This window comes from Lycorma delicatula, chromosome 7 (genome assembly GCF_047948215.1).
Source record: "Lycorma delicatula isolate Av1 chromosome 7, ASM4794821v1, whole genome shotgun sequence".
Classification (NCBI taxonomy): domain Eukaryota; kingdom Metazoa; phylum Arthropoda; class Insecta; order Hemiptera; family Fulgoridae; genus Lycorma; species Lycorma delicatula.
The window spans coordinates 15,873,976-15,901,403 of record NC_134461.1 but is presented as its reverse complement, the minus strand read 5'-3'; positions in this window follow the sequence as shown (position 1 = coordinate 15,901,403).

The following is a 27,428-nucleotide window of genomic DNA, read 5'->3' as shown; positions in this document are numbered from 1 at the left end:
ATATGTTAAATCGAGGAAATGTGCAATGAAAGTACATAGGAAGAAACCAACAACGGCAAAAGTAGATGATAAAAAGAGTAGAGAAGAGGGTAGGTTGTTTCTTGGTCATGTATCGGTGAGTTAAGGGATGAAGTTTAGGGGTGGAGTTTAACAGCTTTATTTGCCACTGCTTTCTCACAAATCACTGGATCTTGCATAAAGGCGACCCTGATAAAAGCTTCTAACCAAATATTTACCGAACCAACTTTGACCTCAGCAACTTCTTCTCTGTTTGGCCATTTGTCAGCGCTTTGCCTTTAGATTACGATCAACCACCGCTTTTCCATCTTACTATCAAAATATTTTTTCTTCTATCCTTTTACGAGAACCCATCTCCAATACTGTTTCCATTATACGCCCCGATCTACTACCATTACATCCCTTTTCAAATCCCTGTTCTCTTATATTTTGCATTCGCTTTACATATATAGTCGAACTATAAAATGTTTTCTTCAATATTACACATAAGTAACGGTTATATTCTACGAATAGATAAATAAATAAATAACACTATTTGTGTATTAATATACTTATGTTTTTTTTTTTTTTTAATCAGAAAGCTAATACCTTATTTTCTTTCATAATAATAATACTACGTAATAATGTATATAAACTTTTTTGTAATTTTTTTTATAAATTATAATTACAAATTTCTTTAACATTGAATATAGCCGAAACTGAATATAAAACATTCCATTTATTTTTTTGTATCGTGTAAGATGATTGTGATTTAAAATTTAAAAACCTATTCGTAAAATTATTTTTAAATAAAGTAATAAAATTTTTTTATATGCAATTTAGTTTTAAAACAAATTTTAGCGAGTTGTAAAAACTCCTACCCTACTAAACGGCATTTGTATGTATATCTGTCTGTGTGTACGTTCCCGTTAGCTTAGCACCGAAATGTACCGAATACTATCGGAAAATCCCGATTCGTTAGTACATGTCTCGTGGTGGTCAGGTATGGAATGGAATGGAATGCAAAGTTGGCAGGAGTTTATTACTCCCTACTCCATCGCAGAACCTGGACAGAGTCCCTTGCTGCTGGATCGTTCTAATCGGGCTTGTTTTTTTAAAAGGGTTAATTTTAAATAGCGGGTCTAATTTTTTCAAGTTTTGTTTATTATTATTTAGTGTTTTAAGGACGAATTTAATTGCATTCCAATCCGTTGTTAATCCATCGTTATCGAACCCATTTTACGGGCCGACCGCGGAAGGCTAGGCTTATAAAGCCTGTCCTCCCGACGTAATTCCCCTTCAGACCGTCCACTGAAGTCCTTTCGGTGCTAACTCTTTAATAGGCTAGCAGGAATATGCCACAACGGGGCACTACCTGTAAGGAGGGAGCAATGCGTCCCCTTTTCCGGAGGGGTCGCAATTGCTGGGTTATTTTATCTTACTGTAAGTTTTGAAAAGGAGAGGTTGTGTAGAAGCTCTTCATCCGCTTCTGGTATGGCTGCCCTTCAGGACGCATCTCTGCTGGGCTCTGTTGGTCAGGTATATACTTGTTATACACTTGTTATACTGCAACCCGATGTCTGCGCCAAAATGTTGTCCTCCTAGCCAGCGTTTCATGACATCAAAGAGGTGAAAATCGAATGAAGCCAAGTCCGAGCATTATGGTGGGTGATCAAACAGTTCCCAACGAAAACGCTGCAGGAGCTTCTTTGTTACAGCACCAGTGTGCGGCCGAGGACTGTCATGGAGAAAGACAATGCCTGATGACAACGTTCCTCTCCGCTTATTCTTATTCAGCCATCATACAGCCCGGAATTGGCTCCATCGAATTTTCACCCATTTGCTCACATGAAACGCTGGCTACGAGGTCAAAGTTTTGGCACAGATATCGAGCTGAAGACCAGCGTAGAAACATGGCTGAAAACACAGGCGGCTCCATTCTATGGCGAAGGTATTGGAAAGTTGGTACCACGCTACGACAAATGTGTAAATCGGAGTGGCGACTATGTAGAGAAATAGCATAACTATGTAAGTACTTGTTACAAATAAACTTTTTTTTATTTTCACTGTGGTTTTAATTACGTGACCGATCGAACCTAGAAAAAAAATAACCCTCATAATTCTTATCATTATCGGGCAAAAAAATGCAACCAATCGTATTCTTTGTCTTTTACCCAAACATGACGTGAGAGTACTTCTTATCATTATCAGGCACGAAATTCCAACCAATCGAATTCTTTGATTTTTAACCAATCATAAGGTGAGTGTAATTCTTATCATTATCAGGTACAACATTCGAACCAATCGAATTCTTTGTTTTTTAACCAATCATCAGGTGAGAGTAATTCTTAGCATTATCGGGCGCAAAATTCCAACCAATTGTATTCGTTGTTTTTAAACCAATCATAAGGTGAGAGTAATTCTTATCATTATCGGGCACGAAATTCCAACCAATCGAATTCTTTGATTTTTAACCAATAATAAGGTGAGAGTACTTCTTATCATTATCAGGCACGAAATTCCAACCAATCGAATTCGTTGTTTTTTAACCAATCATAAGGTGAGAGTAATTCTTTATCTTTATCAGACACAAAATTCCAGCCAATCGTATTTTTTTTTAACCAATCATAAGGTGAGATTCGAGGTTATTTTTATTCAAAGTCCAATCGGCCACGAAATTAAAACCACAGAAAAAATTAAAGAAATTTATTTGTACAAGTACTTAAATAGTTACCTTATTTCTCGACATAGTGGCCACTTTGACTTAGACATTTGTCGTAGCGTGGAATCAAATTTCCAATACCCTAGTCATAGAACGGAGCCACTAAATGCTGTCGTTTATACGGGGATATGCTTCAAAATGTTCTAATGATGCCCAAGATGAACGTCATTATTATCAGTAAGACGGCATACCACCTCACTAACGCCTAGAAATTCAAAGGTTTCTTAATACTCGACTTCCAGGTCGGTGGATTGGTTATGAAGGTCCAATTGCATGGCTATCTCGCTCCCTAGATTTGACCCGCTAGATTTTTTCTTGTGAGGTTTCATTAAAGATCGGGTTTATGTACCACCGTTGCCTGCTATTTTGTTGAGCTAAGATTTCAAATTAAGCCTCAGGTGCAAAGTTAACGGCCGACTTGGTGGCTGCAGTCTTGAATGAAGTCGACTTCAGGTGATCGCATTACAAATGAAAGCGAAATCGAACTAATGTGAATAACGGATGATGTATTTGAATTGTATGAAATGAGACGTCAACCGAATTTGTAAGTTACTTCAACAAATTTTTGTATGCTTTTAAAGTTGTGAAGTTCTTTTTGAATAAAATGCTCATATTATATTGATTATCTATTGAAGATTACAAGTACTATACTTTTTTAAAAAAATACTTTTTTAAAAGGTTTTCAACGTTTTTTGTCACTGATCTATTTACACTTAGATATACTCCTTTTATTATTTTTTTCTTCTTACTAACTATAAGTAGGAAATCATATTTATATTTTTGTATTATCTCAAAACAAATAAGTACACCATTACAGTGAGAAATTATTATAAGTATAATTTTTTTTTTTAATCCAGTTTAATCAGTTAAGTAAATATTGCTATTATTTTGAAATCATACCGTCAGTTTCTGTATTGCAGAACGTTTTGAAATCTCTCAGTCAAAAATTGTGGTTTAAAATGTTTTTCTATGTTCAGTATACTTGTGAGTATGTGTATGCGTGCGTGCGTTTTCACGCGCGCGCGCGCGTGTGTGTGTGTGTGTGTTGTGTTACACTCAAGAATTACAGTCTGACTTAATTTTATTTGAAGGCGCAGAAATGAAGAGAAATATTTTGCCAGCTGACACTTGTTAACGAAGCGTTTCCGAACCTATGTTTTTATGAACTTTCTTCTATATTTTGAACAGTCGAACAAATCCTGAAAGTTTGTTACAATCTTCGTAACCCATGGAAGTTCATCCTTTACATATATTTATTTATTTTTATTCTTTTTTTGTACAGGGAGATAAGCATTTAATTAAGGCTTAATAAATTATTAGAAATTTTTTTTTAATTATTTTGTACAGTCTTCAATAAATTAAAAAAAAAAAATTAAATAAGTAATTTTATTTATTATATTCTGTTTTATTTTTATTTCGAATTTTTTTTTATATGCCCATCAGAAGCCGCGTTAGAACTTTTATTTTTCCTTATTTTGTTTTCTCTTTTTCCAATATCATTTCATTGACCCATTTGCGCGCGATAGGATCCATTCAAAATTACTCGTTATTATTATTTTTTTTTAATTAACATTAACTAATGTTTGGTGACATAGTCGGAGCGGACCTTCATCGTCAAGCTATTCAACTATTTCATTTTAGGAATTTCCTAATTATGCTGTAGGTACTGATGATTACTGATGATACAGAAAAGTGACTTTTCTGTATCTCTAAATAAATATATGAATCAATTTGAAATTGTTTGATGTTCGATAGTAGTTTTTTCGATATAATCCCCGTAGTCGAGAGAATAATCGGAACTATATGAATACGCTATTGTAGCCAGTTTCCTTATTTTCCTTTGACAAGGGGATATATTTTTCTACTTCCTAGCTATGCTTTTTGTCAAGTTATTGCTGTACGGTATCGAGAAAAAGTGGGAGTAGAAGGTTTGTCCTTCTCTCCCTGGTAGACCATACCGGAGTCCGTAATTTATATCAAGCTAAGGGTTTGAACTACAAAGTTGAGTTCACTAAGGGAACTAGGAATAAATTTTGTTGCGAACAACATTCTTGTTTTATGTTGTTTATTGAATTTGCCTCGAATATTATGAGACTTTTACTTACAATAGCTCAATTAAAGCGTAGAACTAGGCGCGTGGTTCATGCTACCGCGAACTCGGTTAGCTAGTTAAGAGGGTAACGAAGTAGGACAGTCAAGATGTCCGAAAGAATCCTACAGCGAAGGCGATGGCCGAGTCATAAATTCACTGATGCAAATGTCTACCGAAGTATTTACATCGTTGGTATCCCAACGAGGCCTGGCTTATTAATGTGATATGTAAAACGTTAGAGGGTCAAAAGACGACCCCCATTAAAGTCCATCAGGAGTAGAAACGGGGGTTGGTGTGGAGACCGGAATTGTCTTACGAATTCCCCTACAGGAGTTGGGATGTACGGTATCGAGATTTCAACCAGGAATATTTCTTTCGTTGCTTTTTCGATTAGTGTGATGTCCGGTTTATTGTGCGCGATATTATTATTATTAATATCATTATTTATTATTATTACTAATATTACTACATTTAACATGATAAATTTAGAAAATTTATAATGCATTTGACCCACTTATTATTTTATTGTTTATAATATCAAATCGTTATACGAAAAGCGTCTGTCAACTTGTGGTGGCATATCCTATGACTTATTCTACATACTATACTATTATAGTTGCGTGTGTTTTTGATATAATATAAATGAATTCTTTATTTAAATAACGGTTTACATGTTTCTGCCAACTTGAAGACAAATCCCCCTCAAGCTATTCATAAAGTAAAATACTGTATCCATTCACTGTACGGTATTTATAATTTTAAACAAATATTCTTCGTCTATTTTATAAGTATTTTTGTTATTGCTATTATTATTATTATTATTATTATTATTGTACATTTTATTTATAATAATAACATTATTATTATTTAATAACCGGTACTGATTTAAATTTACCTGTCAGGTTTGTTTTTTTAGTTGAGATTGTTAACTGACAGAATATGTTGAATAAAAATTACAGTAATTTTTATACAGTATAAAAGTTAAACAAGAAACAATTAACTTAATGCGAATGACAAGTAAATTACCCTACTTTATTGTATTAAATTAATTCTACATTGAATACATATTATTTAAAAAAAAGAGCGTAATTGATTATTAATTTTTATTTAAAAATAGAAATGTAATTTCTTCATATAAATAACATATTATTATTAATGTATTTTTATTTAAATAATATTTTTTCTGTGTAGTACATAATTTTTTTTACAAATTTTGTCCAGAAATCTTTTAATAAAATGCAAGATTACGAATGCTTTGACATACAAATTAATATATATATATATATATATTTAAGTAAATTTGAAAAAAGATTATACTACATACAAAATTGTCACCCGCACGCTCTTTAATTACTCTGTATTAGTAATTATCCTATATTAAAGAGTAATGTTTATCAGAAATGTTTTTTACTTCTTGTACGAAGTAAAGAAAGTATTATGATCGCGAAAAATTTCGGTTTTCAGATTTCAACGGAAATATCCGTTTTGACTATTTTCGGCGTGACATCTGACATACATGTGTATCCCGCATAACTCAAAAAACGATTACCCGTAAGATGTTGAAATTTTGGATTTAGGATTGTTGCAATATCTAGTTGAGCATCTTCCTTTTGATTGCAATCGACTGAACCAAAAGTGACCAAAAAAGCTCAAAATCCAAAACAACTTGGATTTTGGACTTTTCATAACTGTAGTAATAAGAAGATATCATTGAAAGATTTTGAACTATATTCAAAGTGGTAATTATTTTCATTGGTTCCAGAGTTATAGCCAAATGTAATTTTAATTAATGAAATATTTGGATCTTACAAGGGGAAGTCATATCGGTACGAATGAGACTTCATCTCTTCTAACCTTATTTTTTTTAATTTAAAGATATTGATTTATTAATAAATATTTTTTTTTGTCTTCAGTCATTTGACTGGTTTGATGCAGCTCTCCAAGATTCCCTATCTAGTGCTAGTCTTTTCATTTCAGTATACCCTCTACATCCTACATCTCCAACAATTTGTTTTACATACTCCAAACGTGGCCTGCCTACACAATTTTTCCCTTCTACCTGTCCTTCCAATATTAAAGCGACTATTCCAGGATGCCTTAGGATATGGCCTATAAGTCTGTCTCTTCTTTTAACTATATTTTTCCAAACGCTTCTTTCTTCATCTATTTGCCGCAATACCTCTTCATTTGTCACTTTATCCACCCGTCTGATTTTTAACATTCTCCTATAGCACCATATTTCAAAAGCTTCTAATCTTTTCTTCTCAGATAATCCGATCGTACAAGCTTCACTTCCATATAAAGCAACACTCCAAACATACACTTTCAAAAATTTTTTCCTGACATTTAAATTAATTTTTGATGTAAACAAATTATATTTCTTACTGAAGGCTCGTTTAGCTTGTGCTATTCGGCATTTTATATCGCTCCTGCTTCGTCCATCTTTAGTAATTCTACTTCCCAAATAACAAAATTCTTCTACCTCCATAATCTTTTCTCCTCCTATTTTCACATTCAGCGGTCCATCTTTGTTATTTCTACTACATTTCATTACTTTTGTTTTGTTCTTGTTTATTTTCACGCGATAGTTCTTGCGTAGGACTTCATCTATGCCGTTCATTGTTTCTTCTAAATCCTTTTTACTCTCGGCTAGAATTACTATATCATCAGCAAATCGTAGCATCTTTATCTTTTCACCTTGTACTGTTACTCCGAATCTAAATTGTTCTTTAACATCATTAACTGCTAGTTCCATGTAAAGATTAAAAAGTAACGGAGATAGGGAACATCCTTGTCGGACTCCCTTTCTTATTAGGGCTTCTTTCTTATGTTCTTCAATTGTTATTGTTGCTGTTTGGTTCCTGTACATGTTAGCAATTGTTCTTCTATCTCTGTATTTGAACCCTAATTTTTTTCAAATGCTGAACATTTTATTCCAGTCTACGTTATCGAAAGCCTTTTCTAGGTCTATAAACGCCAAGTATGTTGGTTTGTTTTTCTTTAATCTTCCTTCTACTATTAATCTGAGGCCTAAAATTGCTTCCCTTGTCCTTATACTTTTCCTGAAACCAAATTGGTCTTCTCCTAACACTTCTTCCACTCTCCTCTCAATTCTTCTGTATAAAATTCTAGTTAAGATTTTTGATGCATGACTAGTTAATATAATTGTTCTGTATTCTTCACATTTATCTGCCCCTGCTTTCTTTGGTATCATAACTATAACACTTTTTTTGAAGTCTGATGGAAATTCCCCATTTTCATAAATATTACACACCAGTTTGTATAATCTATCGATCGCTTCCTAAATAAATATTAATAAAAAAAAATTATGATAAATAATAATAATAATAAAGAAAAAAAATGAAAAATTATCAGAAGTTATTAATGAAATAAAATTTTACGTAATTTTCATTTTAGAAAAAAAGTGTATATGTAATTTAATAGGCGTACAAGGAGTCATGTGATTTCTACATCAAATTTGTATATCTCTTATTATTTCAAAAATGGTTTATTATTAAAAAGGCGCAGAGTTGCATAACATTGCTGGCTTCGTCAGGAAGGTTATGCAACTCTGGCTACCAGAGTTAATATTGTATGAAATGATCTTAACCTCAACCAGCCATTGGAGGGTGAAAATCAACAATTTTAAATGAAAAAATTAAGATATAATCATTTTAAAAGTCATTGAAAAACAAATTACGACAATCCTCTCCAAAGTAGCGGTTGTATAATTTTTTTCACAGTAGTTTCAAAAGTGGTCTACAACACACCCCGCGTAACGGCTTCATATCGAATAATAAATTGTTTTGAGGTACGAGCAATTACTTCATTTTTCCTTTTGCAATTTTAAGAAGTTATTTAAGAAAAATCGGGTGATTGACAAAGGATTTCACAACTCTAAAAGGTTACATACGTATTAACGCCACCGCAGCTACAACTTTATTTAAAAACAAAGTAATCAATCGGATTTCGGTGGAAAATGAACAGTCTCTTTATTAATTTTAATAAATGGTTATATATATTTATTTATTTTATAAATATAATTTAACCAAACTTAACTTACGCTCGCTAACCTTGACTAGTTAACACCGTAATTTTTTGAGTATTTATTTAATAAATTCAGTAATTATTGCAATTATTTATTATTTAAATAATCAAAACACTCCTGTTAATTAGTGTCAAGGTTAGCGAGGAAGCGAGCGTAGGTTATGTTTGGTTAAATTATAACCATTTATTAAAATTCATAAAGAGATTGTTTTGAATCTATGTTAAACTCTATATCGGCCCATTTTCCACCGAAATCCGATTGACTACTTTGTTTTTAAATAAAGCTTTAGCTGCGGTGGCGTTAATACGTAAGTACCCTCTAAAAGCATATAAAAATCTATTAAGATAAATTAGAGATTCAGTTGAGGTACGATTTTACGAGGTAGGATTTTTTGAGGTATGGTAATAGGAATTTCTGTCTATTTTTTGTCTGTTTTGCATCAATAAAAAGTCGATTTTCAGCAGTTTTTATTTTCGTTTTATAGACTGTATTTACATTAATTTTCTCAAAATTAAATTCTGTGTAAGTTTTGTTATAAATATTCCGCATTTATTAGTCATTTAACAAATCTATTGTACTACAAACCTTTCTTTTTCCTGTTTAGCCTCCGGTAACACTACCGTTTAGATAATTCTTCAGAGGATGAATGAGGATGATATGTATGAGTGTAAATGAAGTGTAGTCTTGTACATTCTCAGTTCGACCGTTCCTGAGATGTGTGGTTAATTGAAACCCAACCACCAAAGAACACCGGTATCCACGATCTAGTATTCAAATCCGTGTAAAAATAACTGGCTTTACTAGGACTTGAACGCTGCGACTCTCGACTTCCAAATCAGCTGATTCGGGAAGACGCGGTAACCACTAGACCAACCCGGTGGGTTTGTACTACAAACCTAAAAAAAACCTTTTCTTCCATACAGAATTTTGTATTTTAAGTCCAATATAGTAAAAACTACTGGAGTTGCAGTTCTAGAACCTATTTTATCCTATCACGCAGTTCAAATTACATAAGAAACCATCAACTTTACTCCTCAATTTTCATCCCAAAAATTTACAGTATGACTTTTTTTTATTAGAAGAGGTGAAATCCGAGTGAAATCTTTCACTAATCGTAACTTAAACAAAGCGTTTCGAGACCTATGTTTTTATTACCTTTTTTTCATTATTTTCACCAGTAGAATATGTTCTGAAAGATTTTCAGTTTCTTCGTGGGACACTCTGTATAATAGGTTACAAATTACATTCCGCTTCTTTGAAGCAAATACAGTCAATATATCTATCTGTTTCCTTTAAGACAAATATTAAGCAAAACAAAATGATTGTTATTTTTTATTTATATAAATTTGTAATTTTTAAAAAATTTTAATTAATTTACTACTACTCGTTTTGTTTTTTATTGAACACTTTATGTATATATATATATATATATATATATATATATATATATTAAAAAGGCTTATTGTATAATATATTTATCTAGTATATTGAAGAACTAAATGTTAATAGCTTACAAGGGACTATGTGTCTGAGAGAGAAAGAGTGAGAACATAAAAAGGGGGAAGAGTAATAGAAGGGATGGTAATGAAAGAGGATCTTATTGACTGTTTGATGACGTCACAGATTTTGCCTTTAAATTGAATAGCGGCAATTCGATGTGGTATTATCATTACAATAAGAAAAGTACTAAACTAAAGCATATCCACATTTCCTGTACTAAATCTTTACGCTTGCCAACCATTTTATTCCACTCCCTTCTTCATCCGTAATTTTGTACTGTCCTTTGTGTGTGTTTTCTGTATGTTTGTATGTAGGAGTAAAGTCTGTATAAAACCTGTTATCTTTTTTAGAAAATAATTCTCTCAAGTTGTTCTTTTTTAAAAATATATAAAAATGCACTGGTAATGTAAACCATTCTTATTTAATCTAAAATATTTTGTATGTTAAATAATTAAATTATTATGATTCAGTAATCTTATGATTATAACAGTTTAGAAGCTGTGCATCATATTGTTAAATTTTCCCAAAATTTGCGTAGAATTGAAATAAAACTATTTTGCCATTATAAAATTTAAATACTATCTCATCAAATGTTTTTTTATGGGTTTAAATATCACTCATTAAAGATACTCATGAGATTATTCATTAAAGATTAAATTCAACGGTATTCAGCCGTGAACAACATCCTGACGAAGGTCTATATATCAATCATATAATCGAAAGAGCTGGCCAAATATTTCCTTCAAGTATTTGGACTGCTACATTTCCAACCAGCTGGATCCTGATAAAGAAGGGAAACAAAGAATAGAAGTAGCTAGAGTAAATTTTCTTAGAATGAATCCCATGTTTTGCAATAAGAATTTGAAGCTTAGATTAAGAATGCTCCGAAGTTACACTTGGCCTACGTTGATGTACGGGTGTGAAGTCAACTGTTAGCGTTTGGAAGTGTTTAAAATATGCCTCCATAAAAGAAATTTTGCATCGCATGGACGGAACGGAGGTCTAATGAAGTAGCTTTGAAAAAGTCAGGGTTGGATAAGAGTTCCTGACAACTAGTAAATGAAGGAAGTCGGTTTATTTGGGTCATGTTTTAAGTGGGAGCCAGCATCAACTGCTGAGAATTGTTTTTTTAGGGGAAGATTGTGAAGGACGTAGAGGAGTTGGAAGGATTCGAACCTTTAACAATGCACCAATTCCTAGGCGCAGAATCCCTTTTTCATAATACTTAGGCCAGGTTGATAGTAAACGTCAGGAGGGGGAGGGGGGTCTAATATGACACTTATGAAAAAATAAGATTTAAAAAACTATTATTATTTTAAATTGAAACATTTTGTATGTCGGGTAAAGCTTACTTGATATTTGTCTTCCAAAGACTAAAAGGTTATTTTATTATTGAAACATTTAAATTAAACTAGCAGACCCGATAATTTCGCTATTGTTAGATTTAAGTATATGTATAGTAATCTATACATATACTGAACACAGTTGAAACTTTCATAAAACATTAAAAAAATGAACATTATGCAACTTCACAAAATTTAATCTTTCGCTTTATAAAAGTCAGAATGGAAATAAACTCAGTTGCCAAAACAGTAGCATTACCTATCGGATTTAATTCAAACCACTCTAAACACAGTAGTCGGCTCAAAATACCACTAACTTTCTTTCTATTGATCAGATCGAGGATTTCAATAACTTTAAATCTTTCCCAAATAATGCGGACCATTATGTAAAAACCCGCGCGTAAATCGGTCCAGTAGTTTTTTAGTCCATAGCGGACACATACTAATGTTTCCTTTATATATATATATATATAGAAAACGAAAGTCTTTTTGTATATTTGTTTGTTTGTTTCGTAAATATCTCCACACTGGCGCCACTTAGAGTGTATAGTTTTTGCAAAACGTTTTCTTTTCCGTAACTAATATAAATTCTGAATATTAGCCAAATCGGATAATAAATGCAATTTATCGAAATATCTCGACCCTAGCAGGCCCAAACGAATTCAGAAACCTTCGCGGGCGTAAGCACAACAATTCCCCACAGTTTCATCAAAATCGGATGGTATAGGAAGGCATTAAGACAAACAAACATTCATTTTATTATACATAGATTGTTGAACTTGAAATGTATTTAAAATCTTTAGTTAAATTAATGTTAACCCATTATTTCCACATATACTCGTATTTAATATTAATTTAGCCTTTTTTCATGGATTTCTGTAGTGCTGCCGGTAATCCCAGGGTCTTTAATCCTTTCAAAAGTTCCTTCCATATGCTAAACAATATCATTAGCCCTACAGTTAGTGTTGACATATTCTTCAAACGCTTAAAATCAATAGCTCCATTATCTTTCTTTTATTTGACTGCAGAAACAAGTTATTGAAGACGGTGATGTGTATGCGGTACATACCTTAACACCTTGTCTATTAAAGGATTTGTAGGATTGTATTATGATTTGTAGGATTTGTATTATGACAAATAATTATGTCAGTCAGGATTATTTAAGCCCTTATTATTATTATTTAAGTATAGTGGTTAACTCGTCATAGCAAATCAGCTGATTTCGAAGTTGAGAGTTCAAATCTTAGTAAAGACAGTTACTTTTATGTAGATTTGAATGCTAGGTCGTGGATACTGGTGTTCTTTGGTGGTTGGGTTTCAATTAACCATACATCTCAGGAATGGTCGACCTGAGACTGTACAAGACTACACTTCATACTTATCATCCTCATTCATCCTCTGAAGTAATATCTTTCGGTAGTTCTAGAGGCTAAATAGAAAAAGAAAGAAGTTAGAATTATTTGATGAAAGTACAACTTAAAGTGATCATTCTCTAATGTAGAAAATCAAGCACAACTATAGTAAGGCTTGTACACAGACACAAGGTCTGCCTTTAGTTATGTTGTGCCGTCGTAAGTAGTCAGTTTGAATGATGAGTCTGCATCCTGGTGTTACATGATCGATTATTTTTATTTAATACCTGACATCAAATACCAGAAATTATTATTGTTATTATTATTATTATTATGACCTTGGGTATTTTTAAAACATTATAATAAAATAATAAGATTCAATTATCGTTCAATTTTTTAGAATTTGATAGATTGCAAAATGTAATAATCATGATTCAAATTTTTTTAACAAATGATATATTACTTCCAAATTCACTAACAAAAATATAAAACCGTTTCCTCTTTCCAAATGAGGTTTTTTTGGTAATAATAATAATAATAATATATATAAAACAGAGTATCCACATACCAACAATTGTGAGTATTGACTATCCAAGCGCTTTCGGATTATTCCTCTATCATCAGGGATTACTGATTAATTATGAATTTTATAGTTGTGCATATAATTTTTTATAAATACGAACTAAAATGAAAATAAAATTAAAAATTATTAGGTTCATAAAAGTTTAATGTCAATAGTTAGAATAAGTCAACGTTAAAAGAAAAACTTAGGTAACATCTTAGGTTGTAAACATCTTACTGACAAGACGCTTTTCTTTTAATGTTGACTTAAACTATTAACAATCGAATATTATGAAAATAGTAATTTTAAATTGATTTTCATTTTAATTCCCATTTATAAAAATTTATATGCACAACTATAAAATTCATAATTAATCAGTAATCCCTTAGGATGAGAGAATAATCCGAAAGCGCTTGGATAATTATTACTGACAATTGTTGGCAAGTGGATACTCTACTTTTATATAAATTGTGTAATACCAACGGTGCCAGATGTTAAGAAAATTGAACCTAAATAACAATAATAATTTTGTTTTATTTTTTTATTCATTCATTCAAGATAAAGATGCTACGATTTGCTGATGATATAGTAATTCTAGCCAAGAGTAAAAAGGATTTAGAAGAAACAATGAACGGCATGGATGAAGTCCTACGCAAGAACTATCGCGTGAAAATAAACAAGAACAAAACAAAAGTAATGAAATGTAGTAGAAATAACAAAGATGGACCGCTGAATGTGAAAATAGGAGGAGAAAAGATTATGGAGGTAGAAGAATTTTGTTATTTGGGAAGTAGAATTACTAAAGATGGACGAAGCAGGAGCGATATAAAATGCCGAATAGCACAAGCTAAATGAGCCTTCAGTAAAAATATAATTTGTTTACGTTAAAAATTAATTTAAATGTCAGGAAAAAATTTTTGAAAGTATATGTTTGTAGTGTCGCTTTATATGGAAGTGAAACTTGGACGATCGGAGTATCTGAGAAGAAAAGATTAGAAACTTTTGAAATGCGGTGCTATAGGAGAATGTTAAAAATCAGACGGGTGGATAAAGTGACAAACGAAGAGGTATTGCGGCAAATAGATGAAGAAAGAAGCATTTGGAAAAATATAGTTAAAAGAAGAGACAGACTTATGGGCCACATACTAAGGCATCCTGGAATAGTCGCTTTAATATTGGAAGGACAGGTAGAAGGAAAAAATTTTGTAGGCAGGCCACGTTTGGAATATGTAAAACAAATTGTTAGGGATGTACGATGTAGAGGGTATACTGAAATGAAACGACTAGCACTAGATAGGGAATCTTGGAGAGCTGCATCAAACCAGTCAAATGACTGAAGACAAAAAAAAATTCATTCATTGAGTTGTATCACAATCATGATAAAATTTCCTCTTAACTACAATAAGCTTTTTTTGAGGAATACAGAAAACTATTTCTATTTAATTTATAGTATTAATTATAATACAGTATTTTATAATATATTAAATAGTTTTTACATAGTTTATTATTAGAATAAAATTTGTCTTATGTGGTAAAATTATGTCTTTACGAAGAAAATTTCAATTTTACATCTAAAATGAATATGTATACAATAAACTAATTTCGCATACAAATCAAAACTCTTATGTTTTGACAGATGGAACAAAGCTTTTAATGAAATTTTAGGCTAATGTCAGAAAGTGATGTGAAATGTGATTCAGTTCAGTCTTCAATCCGGAAATGCCATTTATAAATCTCAAATGAATCGGAAGTCGATTAAAATAAGAAGGAAAAAAACTTGGGTGTTTATTTTCCATAACTACTGAAATATCGCGGCACATTAAACAATATACCTGTTTCTCTTAATTCATAACTCCTTATTTTATATTCATTATAAACACAAAAATTGTTCCACAAAATAGTTATTCAAAAACAAAACTTTAAAAATTCTTTAATAATAATGAAAAGTTTAATATATAAAACAGTAAAAAAATTACTCAAAATTAATTATGTGTGGCGATAATTGAATTTATTAACTATTTGACGAACTTTTTCACTTCATTTATCTTATTTTGATAAATTACTTTCGGCCAAATGAGTTGATTGACCAAAAGTATGAAAATTTTCACTAAGTACTAAATTTAATTTTTGTATTCTTTTTTAAGCAAAATGACTTATATGTATCAATTTTTCTTAAAACTTTTCTTTCAAAACGGGATGTCTGTTGCTTTTTTTTAGATTAAGAATTGAGAAAAGGTTGAGTAGAATGGTGTACCCGTCATCAAGGCAATGCTGCTGACAGATTGAACATGTAGTCTCCATATCACTACTTCTTACACGGTAAAGCATTTAATATTCGATGTTTCTCTCGGCGGTTACATGTTAGATACTTTGCTTTTTCACATTTTAGTTCATCTTTAAGCCTACAATAAACCCATTAGTAATCATTTTTTAAAAATGATTTCCAAAATGTCCGAATTCTACTGTTGATAGAAGTCCTAACTAAAGGTTTTTCAATTTTTTTCCTAATGGTATTTGTGAGGTAGCTGATGTACTTAAAAATATACACGAGTAAAATTTTTCCTGTTGTCTTAACCCCTTTAAAATGTATCATCCATTTTTTGAAATAATAAGAATGAATTTTGAAATATTAACAATTAATAATTGTATATTATTTTTGCTTGATACAAAGAAAATTCTATGATTATTTATTTAAAATCGTATTTTAATCTAGAAACCTGAAAAAATGATTTTTTATAAAATTATAGTTCCTAAACAAAATTTAAGTTGAAATTCGTGGTTCAAATTTTGAACTTATATAATTTATTTTTTTTATTAAAGAATATTTTTAACTGAATGAAAATTAAAATTTATTTATATTTTTTATAACATACAAGAGATAAATATTAAAAATTAAAAACCCCGACTGCCGAAAATAAACATTGCTTTTTAATGTTGGATAATTAGTAATAATAATTAACGTTCTTGTGACAATCAGTTCAGTCGTTGAACTGCTAGGGTGAAACAAACATATATACCCTCTAAATACATTACACTGCTTTTTTTGGCAGTCATGTAAAACCACTAATGACAACTTCCAACGTGTTCATACATATTATCCTCTGAAGTAATACCTTACGGTGGTTCCAGAGGCTAAAGAGTATGAAATAGGAGGTTTTACCAAATCGTTCTTTCCTTCTTTTTCCTGTTTAGCCTCCGGGAATTACCGTTCACGTATTACTTCAGAGGATGAATGATGATATGTATGAGTGTAAATCTCAATCAAAGTGTAGTCTTGTACAGTCTCAGTTCGACCATTCCTGAGACGTGTGGTTAATTGAAACCCAATCACCAAAGAACACCGGTATCCACAATCCAGTATTCAAATCCGTATAATTTCCGAATCGAACAGAATGAAGCATTGAGATGAGAGTTATTCAAAGACGACTCGTTCAACTTTTTTTTTCAAATTTTTCAAATATATATAATATATGAATATTAACTTAAATGTGATTTATTTAAGTTTATTTTCCTCTTGAATGAATATAATTAAATATAATAACAAGACAAATTTTTCTTAAAAATATTAGCTTTTATTAATCTCTTGGGTAAACCAATTAACCATACAAACTTATAAATTAAATACACTACGTTTCACTTAGAATTCTCTAAGCTTCCTCAGGTGACAATACACATTCATACGTACATCATACAAATTCTCTTACATACTAAGAAATTAACTGGTCTACCCATACTAGATAACAATATTTTACCCCCACCCTTGTTGTAATTTTTTGGGGGGTCGAAAAACGCCTGCGGGTTATCATGGCCCGCAATTTTTTTTTTAATTAAAAAATAACAGAAAATAAAGCTAATATAAAAGATGAATAAAACTTACACCTAATATCACAGATAAAACCTAAAATAAAACCAAACTTGAATATAATTTAACAAAGTTCGAGATGGGTGTAAAGGGCCCATTCTTGGATAACAAAAAGACTAAAAAGTGTTGTAATAGATCCCCCTATTCATACCTGACTCACTTTATCTTTAGATAATTATCTCTTTATATAACCTGATTGCTATTTTCTGTGTACTGAAACCTTTACATTGCACATTTTTCTAAAAAATTACAAACATTAGACATTATTTTCCTTAAAACTAAATTTATAATATAATATAAATATGATTTTTTAAATTAAATTAACATATATGTTGCTTAATCCAGCTATGTCCGTTCTATTGTTGGCAGCGTTTGTATTTTTCTTGATGTATATCATTTCTAGAATGGTCCATTTGTAATTTTGTTCTTTGTCTAATATTTTGGTGCTGTTGAAATCGAACGAATATTCATGTTCTATTGTATGTTTTGTGAGCGCCGTGACTTCATTTTTTCTGTATTTATGGACTTCTTTTTTTAAGATATTGAAATATTTTTCCAATGTACAACGCGTTAAAATCTTTACACGGAATGCTGTATACAGCAACTGTATACATCCAACGTAGTATGCAGCATTCCTTATAAAGCTTGTAACGCGTTGTATAGTTGATTGGTTAACCCAAGAGATTAATAAAGATAATATTTTTAAGTAAAATATGTCTTGTTATTATATTTATAAAGCCTACGACACTCCCGGTAACGTAAGGATTCCAACACGGAGTCAAACATATAAATCGGTTCAGCCATTGAGCTGCTACGGTAGAACATACATACTTATATACACCCTAAATACACTGCACTCCTTTTTTTCGGTAGTCGTGTAATAATAAAGGAAGAGATAACGCCAAATAGTTATTGAAAAAGAAAATTGCCCTGAAGAATGGTTTGCATAAAATTAAAATATACTACTGAATTCGTACCATTTTAATTGTTAAAAACAATCATTCGCGGAAATAGAATTTTAAACTTTTATTAGTATGGATTTGTTTTTTTTTTTGTTTTGCAAGCGTCTTTTATATATATTTATGTTTAAAAGTTTACTTACTAACTACTGACAATAATTGTTTAACAATCGAAATGCGCATTCCATCGCACATTTTACCGATACGCGTCCTTGAATTCTAGTTAGTTTATTAATTTATTAAATGTAAAATTTATTTTTTATTTTTTTTAAATAATCACACCCTTTTTTCCTTTTTTTTATAACTTAAAATTTTAGATAATTTTGCAATACAAAATTATGTTGTGTTAATAAAAAATATTAAAAAATAATGAAAAACTTTTTTTTTAATGAGAAACATCTTATTTATGAGTAATACAAATTTTTATAAATATATTTATTATTAAATAAACTTTCAAAGTTTTTATTTAATTATAAAAAAAAAAAAAAAAATAAGTCAAATCTATATAAATTATATATATATATATATATATATATATATATATATATATATATATGATATATTTTTTTGATTATATATATATATATATAATTTTATAGGTCAATTGTATTTTTATTCAATCAGTTGTTAGTATTACTAATGCCCATCTCTATTGTTAAGTTAGTATATTAACGGGTGAAAATACGAGTACAAGATATTATAAACGTGATAAACCGGGATGGGATAGGGGTAGTTTAACAGAAGATAAAAGATCTGTTGATTGTCCAGGACAGATTTAGGAGGCTGTGTTGTTGGCTGGTCAGTCGGCCATCTTGTGTCTTGCAGTATCGATTTAAACTCCGACGCCTGCCAATCAAAGCGGCGTCGCTTAGGCACTACTGCTTGTCGTACTACATTTATTTATACGTATGTGTGTGTGTTTTATATATATATATAGTACGCTTTTTACCTAATATCTTTATAAAATCTCATTGTTCAATTGGGAATCAAATGAATTATCTAAGTGATCATATTTTGAAGAGTACAGACAGAAATAAGATTTTTTTTTTCAAATATACATTAATATTCTTGAATTATACTTAAAATTGTTTACTTAAGTTAATAAGCAGTATGCACTATACAAGTTGCACGTTGCTATAGTTACGTAGTTAAGGAGTCTAATTTATTTTTATTGTTTTTTCGGACAACTAAGATTCACGTTTGCATAATAGTTTGGAACTTCTTTTATTATTCCAATATTTTTTTTTTCACTCTGTTGTTGTTTTTCTTTCTCGGTTTACTTTATTCCTATACTTCCCTTCTATACTACCCTTCTTCTCTGGAAATTTAGATTCTTTGATTAATGTTCTTAATTGATCTCTACTTATAAACAGGTTTCTTTGGAGATTTTTAAAGTTAAATTTTTTTTATTTTATTTCTTTAAACCGACTAGTTTTAATAGTTCTCTTATACAAATTAAATATTTGTTTCGTTACCCATGAAATTGTAATCTTCTCCGGATTGTGTCTTTTATTTTTTCTATATTTAAAAAAAAAAATTTTTTCACTTTTTAATTTATAAATTTCGTTCTGGTAATTGAGTTCATATATGTTTCTTAAAATTACTTTTTTCTTCCTTGTATAAAGTCAAGGAAGTAATGCGATCGTGAAAAATTTCATTTTTCAGATTTCAACGGAAATATCCATTTTGGCCATCCGTGAATCCATTTTGACTAGTTTCGGCGTGACGTCGGTACGTACGTATGTATGTGCGTATGTACCTCGCATAACTGAAAAACGATTAGCCATAGAATGTTTAAATTTTGGATTTATCACTGTTCTCATCTAGTTGTGCACCTCCCATTTTATTACAATCGACTCAACCAAAAGTGTCCAAAAAAGCCCAAACTCCAAAAAATTTGGATCTCGAACTTTTTGTTAACCGCAATAATAAGCCCTCATTTAGAGCTTTTCAACGATATATTTTAAGTGGTGCTTATTTTCATTGGTTCCAGAGTAATAGCCAAATAAAATCTTAATGAAATGTTTGGATCTTACATCGGGAAAACACATCGGTTCAAATCCGCCCCTTCATCTTCTTCTTTTTAACTTGCTTTTTTTTAATTTAAATATATTAATTTATTAATAATTATTAACCTCTGATTGGTAAAAACGTGTACGATAAATAATAATTCAATAATAATTAAAAAAAAAAAAAAAAAAAAGAAAAGAAAAATATCAGAAGTTATTGATGAAATAAAGTTTTATGTACTTTTCATTTTAAAAAAATGTGAATATGAAATTTAATTGGCGTACAAGAAAGTTATGTGGTGAACACATCAGATTTTTCTATTTTAAAAATGTCTTATCAGAAAAGCTTTTCAAAACCTCAGCGCCATATAACACCTCCAGATGAATTACCGTTTTGTAATGGATTTTAGCATTATGCGAGAGCGATTTTTTTATTATATAAATTTTGTATCAAGTTTAACGCTAACGCCATTTTCTGCCTTTGCACATTTAGCGCTTCCTCTTCTGTAGCGTTTGGCATTATAACTTCTCCGAGATATGTAAATTTTGATATTCTTTTTATCCCTCATATTTGAGAATTATTAATGTTTGCAATTTATTTTTTTTAGCGTTGGAGAAGAATTTTGTTTTTTTGAAAGAAATTTGTAAGCCTATTTTATTAGCACATTCACTTAGTTTCTGGTATTTAATTCGCGCGCCGTCCATATCTTTTCCAAATATGGCGGTATCATTTGCAAAGGTTAATAAGGTTGTGTTTATAAATTTGTCTATAATTTAATTTATCATAAAAATTTTTTTTTAATTTATTAATAATAAAATAATTTCATTCGCATGAAATTATTATTATTTTTTATCAAGTTGTTTACTTGAACGCCTGTTTCTGGAAAATTCTTTTACGATATTTCATGAAAGATATTTTAGATTTTTCAATATTTTAGAATTCCATGAAGACTCTATAATAATTTTGTTTAATTTTCTTTCATAATTATATTTTCCTTTAATTCATTTTTTATTGGGTCGTTTTGCAGTTCGTAGAAATTTATACAACACCGTCTCACTATCATTTCTCCTCTAAAACCTTCTCCACTATTTAAATATATCTTTCTGGTCTTCTTATAGATTTTCTTCCATTTAAATTGATGTAAAACACTTCTTATACGTAACTCTAACTCTCTCTAAGTTCCCAAACCATTTTAGTCTCTCTTGTTCTTCATTCTAAGCATTTTCATATTGAATTATCTATCAGTCCATCTCTTCTTATCTTACCTACCATGCTTCTTAAAATCTTCATCTCAGATATCCGTTCTTTATTTCACTCTTTTTTTTACTCACTAAAAAATATATTTATATGATAGATTTTTTGGTGAAAAACACGTAAAAAACATTAAGTAAAAATAGATTAATCCTTTTACTTCGTTATTACATTGTTTTCACCATGGCAAAGAAAAAAGTTGAATCTTTTGCCGTCAAAGGTGTGTGTACTTTAGTTACCATAGTTACTATTATTCTATCTTTTGTAATTTAGTTTCTTTTTCAGGTTTCTTCAATACAACCAGAACACTATAATTATTATTTATCAGTATTATTCTCACAACCATGAGGTAAACGTACAGTGCGGGGTTTCAGGAAGAGGAGTCCTGTGGGTAGATGGGAATGGCGACTGAAGCAAGCTGTGCGGGTGTCCAGAGCGCTGACCCCTCTGGCAAATTGGGAATGGCAAGTGAACCGAGCTCTGCGGCCGTGAGGTAGATTATTGGCCCCTGGAGGCTCCGAGGAGACCCTGAGTTGGCTCTGGGATTTCTACCATTAGAATGTTTAATTTAGAGTCATGAGATTTTATGTGATAATTTTATAATTAGGAGTTTTGATCCTATGAAATGTTTGAAAAATTCAGATGAGAGAGTGATTTTTTATAAGAATTTTTTTACCTCAAACGAACGTCATGTTAAATTTAATCATGTGTATTAAGTTAAAAAAAAAATAACGTAATTTAAAATAATTATTTTGAAAGACAATTAAAGTCGTAAAGGACTTTCTCCCCTATATTAAAAAAATAGAATTTTATACATTTTTTATGATTTTTTTATTTTTTTATTAATTCAACAATTAATCGTGAAATTTTTTTATCTATTTTTTCTAAATGGGGTGTTAGCAGAGTGGAAATAATTTCAATTGTTTAACGTAATTATGAGTAAACTTTCACATTTATTTTATGCGTTAATTACTTTTTTTATATGTATAATTTTTTTTGCATAAATTTCTCACTTTTCTCACATTTTAGATGATTTTAATTAATAGTACCTTAAAACAGTTTTTTACTTAACACTGGATGAAATTATAATAATAATCTAACACTTTTAAAGATAAATAATTAAAAACAACTTACTTTTGTCTATATATATATATATATATATATAATGACCGGTATAAAACAGCATGTTAGTGTGTTACCGTCGTCAAAGGTCTGTGTACTTTAGTTACCATAGTTACTGTTGATAACTATATACATATATATTTGCATGTTTTTACTTCCTTGTACAAAGTAAAGTAAGTATTGTAATCGCGAAAAATTTCGGTTTTCAAATTTCAACGGAAATATCCATTTTGACCACCCTGTATCCATTTTGACTAGTTTCGGTGTGACGTCTGTACGTACGTATGTATGTATGTACGTATCTCGCATAACTCAAAAACGATTAGCGGTAGGATGTTGAAATTTTGGATTAGGACATCCTTTATAACATCTTGTTGTGCATCTCCCCTTTTGATCGCAATCGTCTGAAACAAAAGTGTCCAAAAAAGCCCAAAATCCAAAAACATTTGAATTTTTTACTTTATCTTAACTGCAGTAATAAGCCCTCATTGAGAGCTTTTCAAAGATATATTATTAGTGGTACTAATCTTCATTTATTCCAGAGTTATAGCCAAATAAAATTTTAATCAATGAAATATTTGCATCTTACAAGAAAAGGCACATTGATTCTAATCAAACTTCATCTCCTTTTTTTATTTATATTTTTTATTTAAATAATTTTTTTAAATTTAATTATACTGATTTATTAATAAAAATTATTAATCCGTGATTGTAGAAAAAAATTACAATAAATAATTATCATTTTAAACATATAAACTTATTTTACATATTAACATATTAGTCACGGGTAGCGAGCGAAGCGAGCGTAGATTACTGTCAAGTGAAGCAATAATGGATTGCAAAATGTACCTGAGAGAGGTATGTGCGCTGATCATTTATAAAAAAAAAAAAACAAAACAGGTAGGTGGTCCAGGAATGAAGGTAGAAGCAATCGAAACCTCATTTTCAAAAAAAAAAGCACAATAGTGGCCGAATTCTTCAAAATCAATGGGTATTTAGAAGTATTTGCAGAAAAATTATAAATATAATCTAACCAAACTTAACCTACGCTAACCTTGACTAATTAACAGTAATGTTTTGATTAAAATAATAAATTCAGTAATTATTTTAATTATTTATTATTTTCCCTTCCTTTTTTTCTCCGCCCCCGGAATCATTCCGCAACTAAAAATAACTCGGCGCCAAGGGGTGTCATAACCTCTAACTACCTCGTCGAGAACAAAGTTTTCACCAAATAGCCAGGACTCGGTCTTTTAGGTGCCATGCCTCTAATGAGGAACCCCTGAAAGGATCCCCCACCGGAACTAGGTCTTACTTTCCCCCAACAGTACTGCAAGGGAGTCCCCACCCGATCATCGTAAGCGAGAGACCTAGGCCTCCCATCCTCTCCCGGATGGGGCTGCCCCTCAGAGTTACCATGATGTTCCTACGAAGAAGCAGTTCCAAATTCCGATAGAGCCATCTTACATCCCCGACCCCCGGGCGCATGATCATGTGACTTCCAGGATAAGCACCTAAGATCCAGCTGGAAATCCTTGCGTAAATGGCCAACCTTACCACATGTAAAACAGCGGCCGCTTCTGTCTGCGCTAGAACAGAACTTGGCCTTGTGGCCTGGATTCCAACATCTGAAGCAAAGGTCGTCGGATGTACGCCGCACCACTCGACAGGCCATTCACCCAATCTGATCTCGCCCATCAGACAGTAGTTTGTCCGCAAGGATTGGTGGCACTACCAGTGTAACTACCTGAGTGGAGCCGTAAGCCGGCCGCATTGACAGGACGTCAATAGTGACAGACTCATCTATCGTCTTGCAAAGCTCCCGAAGAAACTCGTCCTGTGACGTGAGGGCATCCACGTCCTTAACCAGGACGTGGGTTCTTCTGCCGCCACTACCAGCCAGGGCCGTAGTAGCACCCTCCACCTTTTCGGCAATATCCTTGCTGAGTTAGTCCGCCTGAACTCGTAGGTGGAGGTCCTTCCCTTGGCCCCTGCCGGACGGAGAAAATTCTGCCTCCGCCGGTGAAACTACCCCTTTCACCGTGCAGAGAAAATCTGCAAAGGTCCGCTCTCCGCCTTGACTACAGCTGTAGTAGTCGGCGGACGCGCGGATCGCTTCTTACCTGCCAGCATCGATGACGGTGATGCCCGTGTCAGATGAACGATAAGGCGATTCCCCTTACTTTCTCCCTGACTACTCCACGGACCCCTGTAATATTTGTCCGACCAATTATTTAAATAATCAAAACACCACTATTAATTAATCAAGGTTAGCGAACGAAGCGAGCGTAGGTTAAGTTTGGTTAAACTATATTTATAATTATAAGCAATAATGTTTATATTTTTAATATATAAAATATGTTAATATGGAGAATGTTTAAAATGAGCGGTATAAAACAGCATGTTAGTGTGTTTTCTCTATTATTGAGTTATAGAATTACTACGGTATTTCTGTAATGTTTTATTCATCTATTAATATATTATAAAACATGCTATAATAAGTAATTTTTAGGTGAATAAATGCGAAAAATGTGGATGGCGTAAAACGAAAAATTACTAAAAGAAATTCTAATGTGGACACCATATTACTTCCTAGTACACCTATTAAATTACAATTTCTTATATACTTATATTTTTATTACATTTTTTTGTTATTATTGAATTATTATTTATTGTAATTTTTTCTTTACAATCAGAGGTTAATAATTATTAATAAATGAATAATATATTTAAATTAAAAAAAAGGAAATGAAGTCGGATTCGAACCGATGTGGCTTCCCCTTGTAAGATCCAAATATTTCATTAATTAAAATTTTAGCTCTGGAATCAATGAAAATAAATACTACTTATTATATATCGTTGAAAATCTCTCAATGAGGGCTTATTAGTGCAGGTAGAAAAAATCAAAAATCCATTTTTTTTGGATTTTGGGCTTTTTTGGACGCTTTTTGTTCAAGTCGATTGCAATCAAAAGGAGAGGTGCACAAGTAGATTGTTACAGCAGTCCTAAATCCCAAATTTCAACATTCTACGACTAATCATTTTTTTAATAATGAGAGATACATGCCTACTTACGTACAGACGTCACGCCGAAAGTAGTCGAAATGGATTCAGGGATGGTGAAAATGGATATTTCCGTTGAAATCTGAAAACCGAAATTTTTCGCGATTACAATACTTTCTTGTACGAAGTACAAGAAAGTAAAAATTGAAATGTATTTGTTTAGTGCTTAGAGAATCTAATTTATACTTAAATTATCTAGATATGTAGCTGTATATATAGAAAAATAATTTACAGTGTTCTATTACATTCTACATTATTTTACAAATTATAATGTTTTAAGATATAAAAATTAAGTTTTAAAATGTAAATTCGGTTCAGTAATAATGTATACTCTGTAACTTACTCCTATATGCTTTATAAACACAGAATACTTAGTATGTGGGTACGCTCCTAAATGTTGGTTTGTGTGTGTGTGTGTGTGTGTGTGTGTGTGTGTGTGTGTCACAGTTGATAGTCGGGAGTTGATCTTCACCCAGCATTCGTTGTAGACCATTAGGAGATTTGCTACGCGCGATTTATCGACCGTGCATAAAAGTTTCCGTAAAAGTCAGATGATGTATAAAAAAAAGATCTATATATATATATATAGGCCGGATAAGCGGTTTATCATGTCCCAACGAGGCTGACTATTCCGGTTTCTTTATTGCCTTTATTTTGTGATCACTTACGATGTACGTTTATCGGCCCTATTTTGCCGTTAACCGAGATCAAAATGATATTCAATAGACGAAAAACAAACACAGCTTTACCCAATCCAAATTATAACAAAATTGACCGTTTTCCACGGTAGTGAATTTTTACTGTTATTATCAACGTACATCAATTTCATTGCCTGTTTATTCGTTGAAAATTCATGAGTTTCATTATTGTTTTTTCTACTTTTATTTTTACTTTTTTGAAGTTTTAATAAATATATTACTAAGCTCATCCATAAACGTTTTATCACGTAATATTATACGTATAAATTTTATTATTAAGTATGTTTACATTTATCATAAACGCAAATATTATAAATACTTAAACGCACACGTCCGTACTTATTTATGTACATATATATATATATATATATAAATTATGCTAAAAGTTTTGCTTTAAAAAAAATAAACCAAACGAGAAATAATCGACCAAAAAATTAAAGTTTCAATTAAATAAGTTAAAATTAATTGATAATTAAATCTAATTTTAAATAATTGTTAAACTAAGATGTTATTCTAGTATGTTAAAAATGGTTTATTATTTAGACTTTTAATTCTATCCATCTTATTTAAAGGAACCTTACAGAAAAATATTAACTACAGGCATGTTTGCAAAAGAAGAAATATTCCTAAAAGAATAATTTTTTTTTGTATTTTCAAAACTTGACTAAAAATGCCCTTTAAAAAGATGAGGTGATCAGTGTAAAGAGAAGGATAATGAATTATATAAAGTTCGCAGATGATTTGGCTTTTTTACTTCCTTGTCTAGAAGTAAAGGAAGTATTGTGATCACGAAAAATTTCGGTTTTCAGATTTCAACTGAAATATCCATTTTGACCATCCCTGAGTT